This window comes from Magnolia sinica, chromosome 2 (assembly GCF_029962835.1).
Source record: "Magnolia sinica isolate HGM2019 chromosome 2, MsV1, whole genome shotgun sequence".
Taxonomy (NCBI): Eukaryota; Viridiplantae; Streptophyta; class Magnoliopsida; order Magnoliales; family Magnoliaceae; genus Magnolia; species Magnolia sinica.
In genome coordinates this window covers 65,125,002-65,136,583 of record NC_080574.1, presented here as the reverse complement: position 1 = coordinate 65,136,583, position 11,582 = coordinate 65,125,002, and the positions used below count along the sequence as shown (strand labels likewise).

General features: G+C 38.0%; 1 long non-coding RNA gene across 1 annotated transcript; it reads right to left on the bottom strand.

The window, feature by feature from the left end:
* Window positions 1–5,702: 5,702 nt before the first annotated feature.
* Window positions 5,703–6,250, bottom strand: LOC131229145 (uncharacterized). The gene is made up of 2 exons (XR_009163187.1): window positions 6,117–6,250; window positions 5,703–6,006 (listed from the first exon to the last, which is right to left on the bottom strand). It is a non-coding gene; the product is annotated as an uncharacterized LOC131229145 (long non-coding RNA).
* Window positions 6,251–11,582: the final 5,332 nt, after the last annotated feature.

Here is an 11,582-nt window from a genome sequence, read left to right as displayed (position 1 = left end):
ATTAGTGTCGAGGTGTTGTCTAAGACAAGATAGTCATGTATCAGAGGTTCATTTGCATGAAGATGTTGATATGGGGCTAGAAAATTTTTGGATCCCTTTGTCCAGGGCTGTTTAACCTAATCAATAGGCTGGATGGCAAATAAAGATTACAGTGGGCCCTAATCTCAAGATGCCTATGTCTACTACTTGTCTAAACCATATTAAACTTGAACTTTCATTCACTGAATTTTGGTGTATCTATTATTTTACCTTTATTTTATTTATTTATTTATTTTTTTATACCGTATTTTTAACAATTGAGGTTGAACTAGAAATGAATATTTCCCGTTCCTTTTATTTTTTTGTTTGTTTTTTTTCCATATGCCTAACTACAAGTCAAACAAGTCACATCAAAGTCATCCTATAGTATTAAATCCATGGATCCAGTAGACTATGAATAAAAACTTAGCTGGAGAGCTAATATCCGATCCTCCACTGTATCTTTTATAGTTAACCATGAAATAGTCACAGGGCGAGTTTGCCCAATTCGATGTGCCCTATCAATAGCTTGATCTTTGGTAGTTGGGTTCCACCAAGGATCTAGAAGAATAATGTACAGGCAGCAACCATGTTTAGACCGAGATTTCCAGCCTTCAATGACATGATCATGACAGTCACCTGAAGAAAAAAAGTCAAGTTTAAATCAATGTATAATACATTTCTAGAAGGCAATAAAAAATAACAAAGGGAACTTTTACAATATCTCATGCATTGTGCGTCTCTTAGAAAAAAGACAGGCAAGTAAGACTAAAAAGAACCCATAAGGTTGAACTGAGCTTCATACTAATGACAACAATGAACTTTACACATTTCTATAAGTCAGAAGTGTCAAACCTCTGGATCAGCGGGGAAATCTTTCACAGCCCTGTCTCTTGAAGCTAGAGACATCATCCCACAAGTCTCTTGTACTGTATACATGATTGGTTTAATGAAATCTCAAGTAAGTCCAGCATGCAAGTCCATTGGAAGAAAACAATAGCCTTGTCAGGTAGTTTATATTGCATTGTAGAGTTGAAAGATGTATTTGTTTTAGCATGGCCATTAGAGTAGCTTTGATCCGAGTTATGGTCATAGGTGCTTTCTAGAGAGAGAGAGAGAGAGAGAGAGCTACATCTTTGCATCCCTCACAACTAACTGTGGAACTTGGATTCTTTAATTTACAAACTGAATGAAGAATCTCCATTGCAGATCCAATTTTAGAACTGCACAAACTCTGCCCAACTGCTTGGATGGCTTAGTGTATCTGTTTTATTGGGTCATTGTAGCTGACAATTAGATTTCATGCTTATATTCCCAAATCCTCCTTTGCTAATTTAAAATCAAGGATTCAATATACTTGGTTTTCAATTTTGTAAAAGTTTCAGTGATAGACTGTTGGTATGAAATTCAAAATAAGTATCACATTTCCTACTCTAATGTGCATATGCTCTTTACATGTTTATATGTGTGTTGGATACATATATGTTTGTTTATATTTCTACATTATATCTTTCAACTCATTTATTTTTGAGACATCCGACAAAATTGAAACGCTACAGAGAAGACTAGTATAACTCCATATAAAAATAAAACATGCCCAGTTTTTGAAATATTCCAACTTATGGTTTTGTGCTTACAAATCATTGCGACAGTGCTCCTGCATTCCATCCACCTACCTAAATATAGAAAGAATATTATAGGGAAATGCTGGCATTGCGACCGGGCTTCTTTATCTTCACCAAGATTCTATATTTCTTTTCACATAAATTTCAAATGAAATGTTTCAGCTTAGGATCATAGTTAAATTTTTACCAGTGCAGCTACTAATATTTATGTATTCTACAGTTTGTATATGAATATTCATATTGGCCTTTGTGGAAAAATTTGTATATAGGTCTTTATGCTTATAATCATTCCATTGAATGGCCCATTCATAAATTCGTGCCTATATCTTCTATTTTAACCGCCTGATGTAGCATGTATAACTATTGACATAACCATGATAAGGCTGATAATTGATTTTTGGTAATTGCAATGATGGTAATCAATAGATAAAAGCTACATATTACTGGGCTATGGGCCTTACTCACTACAAAAAAACTGGTCTTTGCCAACGATTGGGGCCAATCCTTCACCGACGCTAATTAGATTCGGGCATTGGCAAAAAGGTTCGTATAAATACAAATTTCACAAACCCTATTATGCCACTTCTCTCCTCGCCCGAACTCTCTCCCTGACTCCCTGCCCCCTACTCTCTCACTTTTTCTCCCTTTTTCCTGCACTTCCTTGCAGCTCCATACGTGCCATCACATCACATGTATGCATGATCCAGGTTGTTCATAAGCTAGCCCCACTCTGGATCTATCCTAGATCTTGAAATCATATCGATCCACTCATCAGGTAAGTCGTACGTAGATGAAAGAACGGACAATTAAAAATAGTTAGATAACAAATGGTTCACATCCAACGTACATGTTTGGTCCACTCAAGTAGTGGACTAGGATGCGCACACACATGCCAAACAACTTCCCCGTTCTTATTCATTGTTTAAATTTTTACAGTTACAGTGAGAGATTCATGGAATCCTAGTATGTCTAGGGTTAGAAAAAATCTCTGCTCTGGTTTTCAAGTTCATGTGCCTTTATTTTTCACTTACATTTTCCTTCTCTCTCTACGAAATAGTGAAAATTTTGAACTATTACAATGGAAAGAAGAGGATCGTGGTGGTAATTTACTCTTTTTTTAAAGTTATTTGGTAATTACTAGTTTTCTCTCTGAGCTTGATAAAATTTTGAAAATAATGGGTTGTGTTTATGATGAGATAGACTGTATGTAACTTGAATTCTTATGGATTTTGTCTTTTGGGAATTCTTTTATTCACTAATTTAGTTTTGCTAATTTTTAGTTTTCGTATGAATTAGATTTGGGCAGTTTCAGTTTGAATTCGCTCGATTTTGGTGATAGTTCACTGTCATATTTTAACTGAGGACATGGTCCTTGATTGAGTGGAGTCACGGATCCCAATTTTAATTGATGGCAGTGATAGTGTCAATCCGTCGTTCATGTGGCTTTGCTATATTGGGATTGGGACCGCGCAAATCGTGGATTTATTGTGGATGGAGCACGGCCTAAAAATCATGCTGATTGGATGATCTGCACCATTTGATTACTCTTATTGAATTTGACCACTGACCCTTGATGTTTTAATGGACTTGCTTGATTGTATTGAGATTTAAAAGAGTTCCGTGGTTAGCTTTTCTATGGTTTTGTTTAAAAAGTGATTGTTTCTTTTTTTAAAAAATATGACTTTTTTTTCTTCCATAATAGAGAAAAGTTTTGGATGATAGGTACATGGTTTCGAAGGGATTGCCAATGAATGATGCAAAGATGAAAGGTGATTTTTATTCCAGGGAATGCAATGTGCATACATAGGTGTCTAATTTCTACCCAACGATGGGACGCAAGCATTGAATTTTGGTTTGTTTTATTTTTGATGGTTGTGAGGATGCATTTTCTTATGTTTGAGACATGTCCTGCCATTTCTTTACTTAGTTATTATTGATATTAATGCCTCTAAAATTGATTTATCATATTTTAGTATACCTTTCTTTTAATAAAAAATGTTTGAGATCCTATCTTGATCTCTGTAAGTTTATTTGCTGATTTGTTGTTTATGGATCTTGAACTGTGGTTAGTTTGCCCGTATTTATTAATTGGAATATCATTTGGTAAAAAGATAGTCCATTTAAAGAAGTGGATAACCCATAGTACAATATAGGAAAATTTACTTGTGTAGACAGTTAGATCAGAATAATGCGGTCTTTTCTTTTTATGTATTTTCTTGCGGTGCGCGTTATATTATATTTTTTTTCTTTCTAGGTGCTTGTGTATAGTTTGCAAATCATGGCATGTCTTTGTGGAATTTTCAGTGAGTGGGAATGAGCTAAGTGAGACATCATCCAAAAAAAAGAAAGCTCTGCATGGATGAGCACATCTCTCATGGGAAGGCAGAGCTCTCGCCTTGATCAATGGAAGGGAATGCAGTAACATCCCTCCAAATCATGAATATCCATTGGAGCAAAGCCATGAATTCATAATAACTCAATCAACTATTTTGGTTTTCAATACATTTCTTTGTCCAACTTTGTCAGTATTATAGCCGAATTATCTGAACTGAGAAGACTTGCTTGCTTAATTAGGCCGCGTCTGAATCTTGGGGTATTTTTGTCCACTTCATTAGTATAATTTTGCTACTAATGAAGATCTTGATCTCTAATGCATTATTAGAAATCAAGATTTCTAATACATAATTACTGTTAGCTAAAATGAGATCAACTCATTTTTTAGGCATCTAACAAATAGGGACTCACTAGATTCCTGGCAGTTGTCCATAACCATGGGGATGATGGAATCTAGGATGCAAACCTAGTTGTCTTTGTGGGAATGGCGTACTGTGTTTTTTTTCTTTCACATTGGATAGGTGAAGCATCCTGAGGTTGCTCAGTTCTTGGGAGGGAGGCTGTATGACTGTGTTTTCAAGTATTTGGCTTTGTTTTCATCCAAAGATAGTAACATGTCATGAGACAATTTCAAGTTTATTTGGCTTTCATATTGTTTTACAATTGCTTGTCTCAAGGCATGACAGATTGCAATTGATTCCCTCACTAGTCAAATCCAACTGAAAGAAAACCAAATTAAATGGCGAGGATCTTCCAATGTAGGAGAATTGGGGATGTCATAAACGACGGGACTTGTCAAGTCAACAACTCAATCACCAAACTATGTGCCCCACATGCATGGATGGTGAAGCCTTAGAAAAATGTATGTTTGTCGAGGCTTTGGACTATGCAGTTCATCTTTAACTATAGCCAACTGAGGATTTAGTTATCAATGCCAACATAGAGAAGCTAGATACGTGAGGGCCTGTGTCAAAATATGTCCTTGAGAATTGAAAACCTGGGAATTCTATGCAAAGCCTAAGGTTGAGGATCATTTAATGCCTTGAGAGCCGTACATGATTAATTTGTAAATGATCTCACATGTTTTCTTATATGCAAGTTCCTTTCCTATGTCATTTAACATTTTTTTTTTTGCCAATAATACTATAGAGTTTTCTTTTGGTCTTGCAATAAACTTGGTTTGCAATATACTACATTCAGTGAAAGTCTTCTGGAACAGGTAATTCACCTTTGTACTTTAATATTTTCTTTTAAAGGATTATGTACTTTTACATTTTACATTTTACTTGTTAGTGTTGAATGCTACCACTTTAAGATGCATTTGGTTTTTCCAGTGAAAGTCTTGTGGAATAGGTAATTCACTTTTTTTCTTTCTTTCTTTCTTTAGGAGTGTTTTAGTTTTATAGAAAGAAAAGGTTAAGAACAGGTAATTCACCTTTGATCAGCTCACTGTTTGCTATGATATTGCAGAAGATTAAGGTAGTTTCTAAATCTAAAGTTCCAAATTATAGTATCAATGTCATAGGTCTGACTATATAACATGGGAGTGTATGCATAAGCATGTTAAGGCCTGTTCTGTCTACATTATTGATCACCCGAAATTGCTGGGTTTTTGGCATAAGGAGCTATTGTTTTATTTATGCATCCAAATCAACGTGCCATTAATCAATGTTTGGATATGAGGTATTGTTTGGGCAAGTATACAATTTCTTGTACAGATCAATGTTTGGATATGACGTATTAGGCCTGCGTATTGTACAATCGTACAACATACAGTAGCATTTGTATGAGTTTATTGTATTCCCAAATAAACCCCTCTATACAGATACCCCCATCGTTATGGTTAGCGGCTCCCAACGATTCCGGCCTGAGATGGCTTTCACAGCTCTGGAATTGAGGGCATCGTGCCAGGATCTAAGGCATAGAGAGGTCTCTGTCTCCAGTAGTAATAACGATGAACGAATTGCAGCAGCTGTCATTGATGGTACTCGACATTGCTATTTCCACACACAATTCTCAAGAGGGATGCCTGTAATAGAAACCGCCATAAGGGCATCTTCTTCCTCATTCATTCTCACAGCTCTCATACCACATGTAAATGAAGGAGATTTAATTCCTATCTACTGAATCAATGCATACTTGATGAATCTACCATTAACGATGGGTTTCGAAGCTGATATGCGTTTTGCAGAAAAGGAGCTGGTTTGGGGCGATTCACCTGGAGGGGATGTGCTTAATGCTCCCATCCCGTTCTCCTCATGGAGATAACTCTCTGCAGGGTTTTGAAACTCAATCACACGTGAATACAATGCATTAAATAGGCTGTACAGATGGCAGTCGAGACGTCTGATGATACATTACAATGGTTGTATTTTTTTTGGTTCCACGTTGTATTCGTGTGCATAGTTTTCCACGGTCTTTAACTCCAAACCAAACACCATACATTTCACATCAAGCCCTTTAATACAATACAATACACCCTAATATGCGAATCCAAACAAGCCCTTAGCCTGTTCTGTCTAAATTATTGATCACCCGAAGTTGTTGGGTTGTTGACACAAGGAGCTATTCTTCTGTTTATGCATCCAAGAAACTTAAGTCTAGGGAGAAATTTAAACATCATAGTTAGTGTAGGATGCTATTGTACTCAGCAGTTAATGTTCTTGGAACATTCAGTAAACTCAGAATCCACAATCGTGTTTATAAATTGACTTTATGAGCAGACTAAACATCACGGTGGGCCCTATGAAGGTTTCCACCGTGGAGGACATACCTTCAGGTCCACTCGAGCCGATCTATTTCCTTTTTGGGCTCTTACCATAAAATGATCGTTTTAAATGGATGTACGGCTTGTATAAAACACATATATCATAGTGGGCCCCACAGATAATTAATTTAAAACCAAACTTATAAAATTACGGTAATGACTGCTTTAGTTGAAGTGGAATATACCAATATGTCTTAGAGGGGGGTGAATAGGACTTTTTAAGATTTTATGATAATTTAAAATCCTATCAATCTTATCCTAAGAAAATATGCATGTATCAGGGTTTCTTCAGAGTAACTCTAATGGCTTCCAAGCCTAATAGAGGATCTATTCATAAAACAAATTGAGAGATAAACAAGATCTAAATCAGTTATGATGGATGTGATATGTGTGTGAGGTGTGATATTAGATATTCAAGTATGAACACATTTAAGGAAATTACACAAACAATAGAAGACAATAGCAATCTCAAACACAATCATTTTTATAGTGGTTTGACTACATATCTACTCCACTTTCGACGGACGCATTCAACCCTTGAGTGTACCAGATCTCACTAAAGGAGGGTTCACAACAGGTTCACCTCAAACTGGAGGCTTTAAATTAGGTTCACCTCTAACTAGTACAACCTACACTTAGGCTGACACAATATGTCTACACGACACACTTTATGCTCCCATGAGCAAGGGTCAACACACAGCACCCGATTTTTAGGCCACACAGGCCAAGGATCCACTTAAGGAACCTCACCAGTTTATGCCCCCATGAGCAAGGGTCAAAATAAAGTACTCAAGTTTTAGACCACACAGGTCAAGGACCTACATAAGGACCTAAGAGTTTATACTCTCCATAGAGCAAAGGTCAACATAAAGTACCCCCACGTACACTCCCACCAGAGGCCTCCTATGAGGACTTGTAAGGGGTAAGAAACACCTTAGACCCAATCCTACAAAAGGAATGATCACAAGGGTCCTCTGGACTCTAATGACTTACAGATAAGTAGATGAGCCCCATTCAGCACGTTGATGAAGATCTCCTCCTTTGATGACGAAGAACCTTCAGCTTCCTTGAACCGCAACTCAGAAGATGTACCAATACATGGCGATGGGTTAGGTCAAGGTTATGTTGGAATCCTACTCTATTAAATGATTTCCTATAAGCAAGATAGAGAGATTCCAATACCTATGCATTTAAGGCCTCCCAGTTTATGATGTGCCATTAAGATGGTCGTTGCAGGATCCTTGAATGTGGAAGTTCATTCCCCAATCCACTTTATTGAATGTCAATGATGAGGGTGGATTGGAGGATGAACTTCCATGAGAGAAAAGGCTTAGGGTATATGATCTAGGGTTTAAACACACAAAAGCACTCTCTATTTTCTCCATCCAACAACTAAGGGTAAGCTCTCATTAAATAGGCAAAAGGTTCCAATGGATATAAAATGGTCACATTTTTTACAGAGTTCGATATCATCGAGCATATACTCTCGATAGCAACGACTGGGCGCTCGATGACATGAACTCAATTGTCAAATGCTTTTGAAAACCTTTTGTCAATTGGTTGAGGAAATCAAACTTGCATCGATGTTATTAGAATTCGAACTCCGATTTCATCGATGCGAGGTTTGATTCCTCAACATTTGAAAATGTGAGAGCATTTGCCTTTGAAATATTTCAGGTAAATGATATGATCAAGCATTACTCGATATCATCGGAATTTGAATATCGATGATATCGAGGGCAGTGTCGATTCATCAATAATTCTAAGGAATTTTCCTATAAGCTTCCTGGACAGTTTGTGTCCATATTTGATAGCATCGACCATACCTCGATATGATCAATATTTGAATATTAATTTTACCGAGTGACCCTCGATCTGAGAAAAACTAACCTGAAAAACTTACTGGATAGAAATGTGTCCCAATCTGATATCATCGAAGGGGTTTCGATATCATCGAGATTTGAATTTCGAGGATATCGAGGAGTTCTTCCATATATCAAGGATTCCATCATTTTCCTTAGTAGAACTTTGGACACAATAGATCTGATGTCAATTTTATCGAGTCTACTCGATGGACTCGATAGTCAAATTTCGATGATATCGAACCGTCTATCGATACATCGATAATTCTGTCGAGAAATCTTTATGGTTGTTGGACATCTTATGTCCTCATTTCGATAATATAGAGTAAGCTTCGAGGACATCGACAATAGGGTTCGATTTCATCGAACTATTTGTCGATAAATTGACAAAGATAGTAAACTTAAAGATTTTCCTGCTTTTTGAAAAAAGTATTTTAGCCAAAAACCTTAGGGTGTTCTATTCAATTTTATTGGTTTTAATTACCTGGTATTTTGGGGCATGGGATGTGAGGCTAAGATTTACCTGTGGTGAGTTTCGACATACATCCAGTTGAGGCAGACACTTGATTAATCTTCCTATGGGGCTCCTCTGTCTGGCTGACTCAACGATCACACTAATTGACAAACCAGGGCACTTTCAATCTCTCCCTTTGTCAATTACGTGATAAAACACCAAAAAACTCTAGAACAATGTCTAGTACGAACACCCTAAATTGTGTGTACATGAACTTTACACAATTTTACAAAGCTATCTAGTCCATACACACAGATGACATTGTCGTTCAGTAACTGCTCCCCCTAACAGTAATCTCCCCCTATCTTCTTTTAGCTGCTCCCCCTAAAGCCTACACCACCATTCACAAATACAGATATACACACAATTTTCCTGCGGGGTGTGGAGTTATTCTCCCCCTTTTTATCAGTCATTGGCAATGGATAATGGAATAATAGATATTAACTGAAGTTGAAGTATATGGGAGAACCAAAATTCAGATAGCATAAGCACAACAGATAGATGTAAAAGAACATCTAATTACAGAAAACATGTATGCATATCAGGGCAAAGAAGAGTAGTGTAGTAAGTAGATAATATGGAGATAAAAATCAAGCATCACTGGAATCACACACCATAGTCGATATAAACCAGAGAAAATAGGAGATGATAGCAGCATCCAAAGCAAACCAAATTCAAATGGCAGTAAAGATATATGAGATATAAATAGCCATAACCCAAAATATCCAAAATAGATACTACCCAAGGTTGGCAGTAGGATAACATCCATCCCAAAAAAAAAACAAGCCCATTCATGGGCACAAAAAAAAGACACAAGTATCTAGCCCATCCATGGGCATATACATATCCCCGAAAAAACTTGTCAGACTATGCAGGTTAGTAATCCATCACATACACTCACGTGAGCGTAGGGCATTCAAAAAGATACCAATGCCCATACGCGGAGATGAGGAAGGGTGTATGTGATAGCTCCCAGAGGACAGCATTATGGTGGAGGAGCGGAGGAAGATGGTGCGGTGTCGTTGTGTTTGCAGGTGATCAGATCCACTAATTGTTGCACCGATTGCTGCACCCCGTTCACTAGTCATTCCAAGATAGTGAACCTTGCATTCATGGTCTCCTTTAGCTAGGTGACTTCCCGCATCGTTGCACCAATCCTATCCTAATGGAGCTTAAACCTTTTTACATGCTCGGGTTCAAATGAGGACGGAGCTTATAAAGGCTCAAGAGGGTCACCCTCATCCATTCCAACGCCTTTAACTGGAGCATCGCCTTCACCATCGTCTCCTTCTTTTAGAATTCCTTCCTCGGGTTGGTCTTTTGGAAATTTATGAAACTTCAAGTCCATCCTTCTAATATTGTTCTTGTTGAAGTGTTGAAGGGGAAGTTCCGAATCGTTTGTTGTTGAAAGACCGATCGCATTGCACGCAGTGTGAATGATCCAAGGATAGGGCAAATACACATCCCGAGAAGTATGAATCGCATATACTTGCTGATGAACAATTAGGTTAGGAAGGTAGATTTTGATCACTGTGGCTACAGAATAGACTATCATGGTTATAAATCCAGTGAGGTTGGCACGATTGGTACCACGAGGATAGATGTTGGAGGCGAAGATGCCATGTAGAACACGATACCGTGGTTCCATGAATTTAGCTTTAAGTGCATTGCCTTGGTACCAGGGAATATCACGACCATGACAGAAAAATTTTGTAACCATGGACTGGGTTTCAACATCTCAAGGTCCATGTCAGGGAGATCGACGAATGATAGAGAAAGCCTAAGGATGTTTGCAACGACTGCAGGGGTAATTTCTACATCATCACCATCAACAGAAACCATGATGGACAGATGATCGGCCACCAGCGAATGACTGGAAGCAAAGAAGTTGTAGGTTCATTCATAGTGACACGGACCGCTAAAATCGAGGAGAGGTAGCCATCCAATTTTGGTTAACAGGGGTTCCAGATTATAGGGTTTTAGACATTCCCTATCTACCTTTCTTTCAAGAACTAACTTCCTTCCAGTGTATTAGGCCAGTGCCGGATTCACCCTAGCAGGGGGAGGGGCCGGTGCTTCAGATTGGGACCCGCCACGTGATGTCTGCCATGTTTGCTGGCCAGTGGGAGTCCCATGTTTAGGAGCCCTTTCCGTTTCTCTTAGAGCAAGAACCTTTTACCTCGAGGATCTTGAAGATTCTCCAGGACTAGACGATTTCCCTTTGTCCTTGCCCATTTGCCGATACTCACAGAGAAGGGTTTGGCGAATTTGAAGATAGACGGACAGAACTTCTCTTGAAAATCAGGAAATACCCACATAAAGGCAAGATGGAATCTGATGTAAGGAGGAAATGAAAGGGGTATTACCAGATTTGAATGACTTTGAGGACTCCCTGATGAAGATTCTTGCAGACCAACTGAGAGGGATGAGCAGGAAAGAAGGAGAAATGATTTTTAGAAGTG